Source organism: Giraffa tippelskirchi, chromosome 7 (assembly GCF_054371585.1).
Source record: "Giraffa tippelskirchi isolate mGirTip1 chromosome 7, T2T-mGirTip1v1.2.pri, whole genome shotgun sequence".
Lineage (NCBI taxonomy): Eukaryota > Metazoa > Chordata > Mammalia > Artiodactyla > Giraffidae > Giraffa > Giraffa tippelskirchi.
The window spans coordinates 75134657-75144325 of record NC_137281.1 but is presented as its reverse complement, the minus strand read 5'-3'; positions in this window follow the sequence as shown (position 1 = coordinate 75144325).

The window sequence follows — 9669 nt, the reverse complement described above, 5'->3', positions numbered from 1 at the left end:
TTATATATTAATAACAAGACTTGGATTCCACTGATAAGGTTAAAACAAATGAGACACACCTTTTAGGCTTCTCTAAACATATCACTGGCTATTCTTTGAAGAGTGAAGGTGTTGATGGTGCTGACAAGCTGGTATTTGTATGATTGCTAAAGTACGAAAGACCAGTACTTTCAAGTGCTGCCTGCATTTGACAGTTTCTGGAGAAACTAAGTCCATGGTTTACCTTCTGTGGCAATATGTGCATTAAACTCCTGTTGTAATTCTTCTAGCCAGATGGTATACCATTATTCCATTACCACCACCCCTATCCCGAACCAAAGGAATACACAAACAGTAACATGATTGACCTTCTGACAACAGAGGAACAGACTCTGAGAGGCCACTTGGTATCAACTGTGGCCTCTCTTACTCTAAATATGTGAGTAGATTCAGTCTCCCCTAATCATATGGAAATCTCAGCCTGAATCTAGCAAAGCTCCCCTAAGAAAACACAACCCATCTCCTACATAATTGCAGACCAGACCTTCTTCAACCTGGATCCCTGTTGTCAGAAGGGCCCAAGTCAGAGACAGAGAGGAATAGAAAGTTTTGAGCAAACCTGTATTGTCACATGGACAGGCATTACCTCTATGGCCTAGAGTTATAGGTTTGCAAAGATTAAACATGGACTAGAAAGTTGAGCATTATCAGTAAAATCTCCCTCATCATTACTTATCAGCAGGAGGCCATAAGCATTAAGTTGCACTTGAATCTGAAGAGAAGCCACTGTGCCAAGTGGCTGCCACATATTCCTTTAAGTATATTTGAGACCAAGCCCTTCCTCCAATCTTCACTGATTCTTACACCCAGCATTGATGCTTTCAAACTGTGGTGCTAGAGAAGACTCATGAGAGTTCCTTGGACTGCAAGATCAGACAAGTCAATCCTAAAGGAAATCAATCCTGGACATTTATTGGAAGGACTGATGCTGAAGCTGAAACTCCAATACTTTGGCCACCTGATGCAAAGAGGCAACTCATTGGAAAAGATCCTGATGCTGGGAAAGATTGAGAGCAGAATGAAAAGGGGGCAACAGAGGATGAAATGCTTAGATGGCATCATTGACTCAATGGACATGGGTTTGAACAAACTCCAGGAGACAGTGAAGGACAAGGAAGCCTGGCGTGCTGCAGTCCATGGGGTTGCAAAGAGTCAGACACGACTGAGCAACTGAACAACATGGATGTATAAAACAGATTGAAAACAAGATGAATCCATACTGCTTATGTCCTAGTGGAGGAAGAGACAATTACCATGAAAAAATAAAGGAAAGAGAGATCATTTTAACATGAGCTGAAGATAATAAAACAAATTATTGCAATACAAAGAGATGGATAAAGGCGACTCTGGGAGGTCAGAGATGGCTTCCGTGGGAAGGGATGTTTGAACTGACACATAGGTTATCTCAAGGAGCTGGGAAAGCAAAGATCTGAGGGAAGAGGATCCAAGGGAGGAGAATAGCAAATGTAGAATCCTGAAGGCCTCACAATCTTGGTAAGTTCCAGGAAGAAACAAGAGGCCGTTGTGGGTATGGCCAGGTGCAACAAGAAGCCTGGTGATAGTGTTAAGCAGAGAAGAAACATGATACAATTTGCTTTTTGAAAAGATCCTTCTGGCCACTATGTAGAGAATCCATTTTAGGCATTCATAGGGCAGCAGGGGGCTGCTGGAGCAATCCAAGTGAGAGGTGGTGATGATGCAGGAGAAAGCAGCAGAAACAGTAGAGACAGTCAGGCTGGGCTGTAGGGTCTTGAGTGTGAGGCCGACAGGACTCAAGACGGAGTGTCCATGGGGAGTGGAGTGAGGAGAGTGAAGAAACAGCGACACTTCCTAGGTTTGGGGCCTGAGCAGTCAGGTGCACAGTGGACCCGTTTACTCAGATGGGAAAGGGCCAGAGAGGAGCAGGAAAAGAATGGGTGGCAAGTCAAGAGCTCCGGTTTGACCCTGTTCAGCTCCAGTCTCCACAAGACATCCAAGTGAAGATATAAAGCAAGCCGCTGGATCTCTGAATCTGGAACTCAGGAGAAAGGTCAGGGCTGGGCTCATATGTTTGGGAGTCATCTGTGTGCAGCTGCTACTGTTAGCCCTGGGGCCAATCATCAGAAAGGGCGCAGAACCACAGGCCATGCCTGCCAACTCATTGAGGTTCCAGAGAGGATGCCAGCAAAGGGGCCGCAGCCCGGCTGATAGGAGGAAAACCCATGCAAAGAGAAGGAAACTATTTTAACCAACTTGTCCACTAAGATGAAGAGCTTTAGGGAGCACTTCTGAAAGATTTTACACAAGGACTAGACGTGCAGATTGGTACATTATAAAGATAAATTTGGGGGTGGAGGCGAGCACAGGTTGCAGAAGGCTAACGGAGCCAGAGAAACAACTAAGAATAATCCAGAAGAGAGGAAGAGAGCCTGAAGTAGAACACTGGCATCAGGAACAGAGAGGAGGGGGAGAATAAGAAAGAAACCCAGGGACACAATAGGACCTGGAAGCCAATGGGCTCTGAGTGGGCGACTCTTGGACACTGGTATTAACCACTAAGACAGGCACTGGTTGGGCAAAAGCAGGAACTCTGGTGAGCGGGTCTGAGTCTGGGGGGTCAGAGGTGCCTGTGGAACACACAGGAAAGATGTCTACCAGGTAAGAGGAAACAGGTCTGCAGGTGACAGGAAATGTTTGGACTGGAGCTAAAAATTCAGGCATCATCAACATAAAGATGCGAGAGGAGGCTCTGAGCAAGAGAGCTGAGGATCTAGCCTTGAAGGTTTTCAAGAGGTGAACAGAGAGAGGGCTGGACGTGGAGACTTGAGTGGATGGCCAGAAAGTAAGGTACCTGCCCTCCAGCCAGATGTGGGTCCCAGCCCAACATCTTCCAGGCTAAGGCTGACAAAAACCCAAAAGACTGCAAGTGGAGAGAGTTACTCCCTAACAGAACTAGCGTTCTTCTAGAAAATGAAATACAGCTCTACACATACACAAACACAGTTAACCCAACAAAGCTTTCTGGGGTTGGATGTTTTATCTGCCTTTAAAAAATTAAGTGGAGGAGGTGGGAGCAAATAAAAAAACAAAAACAAAAAACCACTTCAATTTTCCAAATTTATCTAAGAATTAAAATGCAATTTAATCAAATTCTCACAACTATAGCAGGCTTTATTTTTTATTTTTATTTTTTATTTATTTTTAAAATTAATTTATTTTCATTGGAGGCTAATTACTTTACAATATTGTGGTGTTTTTTTTTTATGAATTTATTTATTTTAGTTGGGGGCTAATTACTTTACAATATTGTAATAGTTTTTGCCATACATTGACATGAATCAGCCATGGGTTTACATGTGTTCCCCTTCCTGAATCCCCCAGTCTCCTCCCTCCCCATCCCATCCCTCAGGGTCATCCCAGTGCACCAGCCCTGAGCACCCTGCCTCATGCATCAAACCTGGATTGGCGATCTGTTTCACGTATGATAATATACATGTTTCAATGCTATTCTCTCAAATCATCCCACCCTCGCCATCTCCCACAGAGTCCAAAAGACTGTTCTTTACATCTGTGTCTCTTTTGCTGTCTCACATATAGGGTCATCGTTACCATCTTTCTAAATTCCATATATATGTGTTAGTATACTGTATTGGTGTTTTCCTTTCTGACTTACTTCACTCTGTATAATAGGCTCCAGTTTCATCCACCTCATTAGAACTGATTCAAATGCATTCTTTTTAATGACTGAGTAATATTCCATTGTGTATATGTACCACAGCTTTCTTATCTATTCATCTGCTGATGGACATCTAGGTTGCTTCCATGTCCTGACTATTGTAAACAGTGCTGTGATGAACATTGAGGTACACGTGTCTCTTTCAATTCCTATAGCAGGCTTTAAAAATGAGAGCAATATAGAGAAAATAAGAAGCACCTGCCCCTTAGATTTTGACCACTCTATTTCTTGTTTCCCCTTCTGCTTCTCCTCCCCAACTTATATTTTTCCTCCCATTACTAGTCACCATATTCAAGTGAAAGGCAAGAATGTACTGACTAAGTAAAATAAATAAATTTATAAAAAAAATAAAAAAAATAAAAAAAAAATAAAAAGCAGAGACATTAAAAAAAAAAAAAAAGAATGTACTGACTAACAAAACCTCTGGGAACGGAGTGCATTTGTAACAAAATCACCCATGTTTTAAAGCCAGTCAACCACCCTCATAAATTAGGTGGGTTTGTGTTAACACACATCGGGCGGGTCCATAAGAACATTTCCGAGACCTTGGACCCTATGTTCAGCTGCTAGAGGCTAAGAAAAAAGAAAAAAACAAACAAATGAACATGGATAAACAAAAGAACCTCCTCACATATGTTCCATTTGTTTGCAAAGAGTTAAAGGTAGAATACTGATCCTCCAAAAAAATCCTGCAGTCAGTGAGGTTTGTCTAGACAGCCCCCAGCCTCCCTTCCTATACCTGTTCTCTCCTCTCTCCAATCCAGATACCTGCTTTGTGCCCTCCTGACCTCGGGGAGGAAGAAGGAATGACCCCTTCCCTTGAGTTCACTGACTGGCGGATGGCACTTTGGTGTGAATGCATCTGAGACCAAGTGTTACCTTAGCCAGTAATGTCGGTTTCAAGACTTTTGCTTACTTATCTACTTACTGGAACTTACTTTCTTATTTCCTTATTGGGTGGTTGGGGGAAAAGTCATGGGTAGATGCCAGCAATAAAGTAAACAGGTGGGACAATCCTTCAGGGCTCAACTTGCCTCCTGGGAGACCTTCAGCCCACGTAGGCTGCCACCCAGGGCTTCCACAGCGGCCCTCATTCTGTGTAGCTGTCATCAACACTGCTGTTTCCTGCTTCATGTCTGCAGCTTCTACCAGACTAAGTTCCTTGAGAGCTAAGACTGGATCTGTCTTATTTTTGTATTCCAAGACAAAGAAAAATGAGCACTTGATTAATGTTCACTGAATGAATAAATGAATGAATGAACTGAGGTTGGGATGTAGGAGTTATAATGTTGTCCTTTTAAGCTGCTGGAGAAGATTGAAAGACTATCCTTTATCTTTCAAACACCATCAAATGGCCTTTGTTCCCTGGGAGGTGCTTTGACCTAAAAAGTACTAGAAGCAGGAAAACAAACACCGTCATCACCTGCTTCTTCTGGGTCTGAAAATGCTAGGTCCTGACCCTAACTTTGGGTTCTCCTAACCTAAGACCCCAGACCCACATTTATGTTGCTGGGTATTCTTGATGTTTCATCCGTCACGTTATTCAGATAAATGATTATTGGGGTCTACTAAGCTCCAGGCACAAGGCTAGGTATGCAGGACTCAACGATCAAGAAACCCAGCCCAGACCCTTCATCCACCAACTTCATAATCTGGCTGAGTTACTATTTAGGGACCTATCCCAGCCAAAGCCTTCTTTGCCAACCACCATTTGCCTATCCATCCAACCTATCTTCTGTGTTTCTTAATTTTATACATTCCTGAGAACAACAGGGGGAATACATTTGTTAAATAAAGGCTACACTAGTCTGGGTTGTTCTGGCATCATATTATCAAAGCTAAAAAGGCTTGTGTTGGATAGCCTTTGTTTGCCCCTCCAGATGGGCTCTCCGTCTCTCCTCCTCAACCCTGTGCTGGGGGAGGCTGACCTGGAGGGAATACATCACGGGCCCCTTGGTCTCTGGCTGTCAGCTGGGTTCAGCAAAGGAGGCACCAGCATAGGATGGGAGCAGGGCAGGAGTCATGTGTCTCCATGGCAGCACAAAGCTTTCTCAGTCCCAGCCATATGCTGCATCTCCGAGCCTGTTCCCATCTTCCCAGTGGCACATTACCATCGGCCCCTGGGTGGTAACGGCTTCTCAGATCTTGCTAGCCCATGGAAACTGCGTCATCCCTTACTGGGTCCCCTTAAGTCTGCCCACCACCCACACCTGTTTAGGACAAGCCTTCATCTGTTTGCTGAAGGAACTCCGATACAAAGCCCATTTCTTTCAGCCTCTTGGGGTGGAGCCACAGATTCCTAAAGAAAAGGGTCTACTCTCAGTCTGGGGCCTTCACAGCTATTTGCAGCCACCCTGTGATTTTTACTACCATCAGCCTACACAGGCTGATTTTTTAAAACATATCCTATGGGTTAAACAAAGGTGGCGTAGCGGTAAAGAATTCGCCCGCCGATGCAGGAGACACAGGTTCAATCCCTAGGTCAGAAAGATCCCCTAGAGTAGGAAATGGCAACCCACTTCAGTATTTCTTGCCTGGAAAACTCCATGGAGAAAGGAGCCTGGCGGGCTATAGTTCATGGGGTCACAAAGAGTCGGACAGGACTGAGCATGTACATACACATGCCAAGACAAAGGTCAGGCCTGAGATGCCAACTAAATAGGCGCACAAGGGATCAAGTGATGAATGCTTGGCATTTCAAATTCCAAAAAGTCACAGCTGGTGGAATCAAGTTCAACCTTTGGTTGTGAGGCTATCTACCAGTTCTATCTCTTTCCCTAGGTCATACCCTAAACAGGACAAGTGACCTCCCCCTCCTTTCGTTCACAAACCTGTCTCTGCCTGTAATGCCTTCCCCACCTCCCCCTGCCTTAATTCTGTATGTCTAATCCCTTCCCACCCTACAATGTCTAGTGCACATGGCTTCTCCATAAATGGTCAAGAAAATAACTTTTTTCCCTCCAGATATGTGGAATATTTTGTTTGTGCTCATTCATACCACTTACCACTCACTTATGTTAAAATTATTTGTGTCTAGGTGTTTTCTCACTCCTACCACTTCTAGAGTCCTGAGGGCAGGACAACGTCTTATATATCTGTTGTCCCCACTACAGTGCTCCAAAAATGGAAATTTCTAACTAGGTGCTTGTTGACTGCCTAAATAAATGTATGAATTAATCACCAAAATTATTTTCACTTGGAATGGTGATATAAGTGCTTCTAAGTCTCAGAAGGCCACACCATATTTCACATTTTCAGCCTGAAGCAGCAAATTCATAAAAACAAATGGCACTAAATTTGAGGAGAAATATTTTCAGATTGTTTCCATATGTGTTGCTATACATAACGGGTTTATGCAATATTTTAAATCCAACTCAACACCATGTGGTCACGTATCTTAGAAGCTCATAATGATGACATAGATCAGAACTTAAAACAATAACAAAAAAGTTCCTAAAGATTTGTTCACTTATCCTTCAGCTCTGCTTATTCTCTCAATGTTTCCCTTCCAGGCTTGTCCCCGATGTCACTTTCTGTCTGTGACTTCCGTCTTCCCTAGGCAGAACTGCTCTCTCTCCTGAGTTTTCATCGCCTCTGTACAGACCTTTGTTATGGCTTTTACCCCACTGCCCTGTGTGGTTCATGTGTCCTTGTCCCACTGTGATCACCTACCTCCGTCTTCCCAACACCTAGCGTGGCACCTGGCACAAAGTGAGGACTCAATAAATGTACTCAGAACTGAACTGGCCTAAGGCTAACTTTGGCTTCAAAAATCTAACCCAGGCTTTCCTTGGCTTCAGGTCCTGTGATATTTATAAATTGCATGAGATGTAGGAAAACACACACATACACCTGCCCTTTGGAAGTGGTATCCAGATTCCTTATCTATAGTCAGTTACTAACCCGGATCCCAGTTAGGGTAACACAGATTCCTGCCACATGAACTCTTTTTGCTCATGGCTCCAGGAAAGCAGCAATCAGCATCGTGTTCCTCTAGCTGAAATAGATACCCCTTGAGACAGGGTCATGTTTCAAGCCAGGGAAAGGAGGGAGCAAAGAAAACTAGAATCAACTGAGCATCTGATCTGTGCTCAGCCTTTTGCATGTTAGTTTCACAATATCTCAGGGCCAGCACAACTTGACCAGCCCCATGTGGCAGCAGGGCATCACCAAGGGTCAATGGAACCATTGTTCTTAGACACGCTACCACTGGCGATGGCTCTGCTGGAGTAAATTTCAGGATGGGGATAAGGGTCAGGTTCATCTCCAACATCACCCCAAACCACTGCCTTGAGGACACTGACTTTCCCATTACCTGAAGCCCTCAGGTCTTTCCCACATCAGAGTGTTGGCACATGCTCTTGCTTATCTGCTCACTGGTTCACACCTCCACTCTCTTCTCCTAGTTAACTCTTACAGATCCTCTAGGCCAGGGGTTCTCAGAGCTTGGTCTCCAAATCAGCAATCTCAGCACCACCCAGGAACTTATTGTTGTTGTTGTTAAACAGTCACTAAGTTGTGTTCGACTCTTTGAGAACTCATGAACTGCAGCACGCCAGGCTTCCCTGTCCTTCACTGTCTCCTGGAGTTTGCTCAAACTCATGTCCATTGATTGAGTCAATGATGCGATCCAACCATTTCATCCTCTGTCGCTCCCTTTCTCCTCCTGCCCTCAATGTTTCCCAGCATCTGGGTCTTTTCCAATGCATCACCTCTTTGCATCAGGTGGCCAAAGTATTGGAGTTTCAGCTTCAGCATCAGTCCTTCCAATGAATATTCAGGACTGATTTCCTTTAGGATTGACTGGTTTGATTTCCTTGTTGTCCAAGGGATTCTCAAGAGTCTTCTCCAACACCACAGTTCAAAAGCATCAGTTCTTTGGCACTCAGCCTTCTTTATGGTCCAACTCTCACATCCGTACATGACTGCTGGAAAAACCATAGCTCTGACTATATGGACCTTTGTTGGCAAAGTGACATCTCTGCTTTTTAATATGCTGTATAGGTTTGTCATAGTTTCTCTTCCAAGGAGCAAGCGTCTTTTAATTTCATGGCTGCAGTCACCATCTGCAGAGACTTATTAGAAACTCAAATTCTTGGGACTCACCTCAGACCTACTGAATCAGAAACTGTGGAGGTGGGACCCAGAAACCTGTTTTGTAACAAACTCTCCAGGTGATTCTGATGTACACTGAAATTTGAGCAGCATTGTTTAGGTTTTATCTTAACTGTCACTTCCTCAGAGAGACCTTCCTTAACCCCAGCTCCCCAGTCTATGTTACACCCCACTGCTATTCTCTCTCATGATAGCTATTCATTTATCTCAATCTGAAGATCATATAACTGTTAGTGTGTTTCTCTTTTTTTTTTTAATTTTTGGCCACACCCTGAGGCACATGGGATCTTAAGTTCCCTGACCAGGGATTGAACCCACACCCCCTGCATTGGAAGGCAAAGTCTTCCACCACTGGACCACCAGGGAAGGTCCCCTGTTAGTGTGTTTCTTTGTTTAAAACCTATCTTCGTCACCAGACTCTGAGTTCTATGAAGACAGAGACCGCGTACAAACCACAGCTTCAAACAGTACTTGCCACAGAGTAGGGACTTGAGCAATGCTTACTTGTGTCAGCTTTTTCTAACCATAACCGGATCATGAGCCAACCTGCCTGTGAGACTCCAGACTCTTTCCTGAGCACATGTGTGGACTTTTTCCTCCAGCCATGAATGACACAGCATAAGTGACAGCCCAGCTTCATTTGGGGGCCTCCCAGGTATCGCTAGTGTTAAAGAATCTGCCTGCCAATGCAGGAGACGTAAGAGACATGGGTTCGATCCCTGGGTTGGGAAGATCCCCTGGAGGAGAGCATGGCAACCCACTCCAGTATTCTTGCCTGGAGAATCCCATGGACAGAGGAG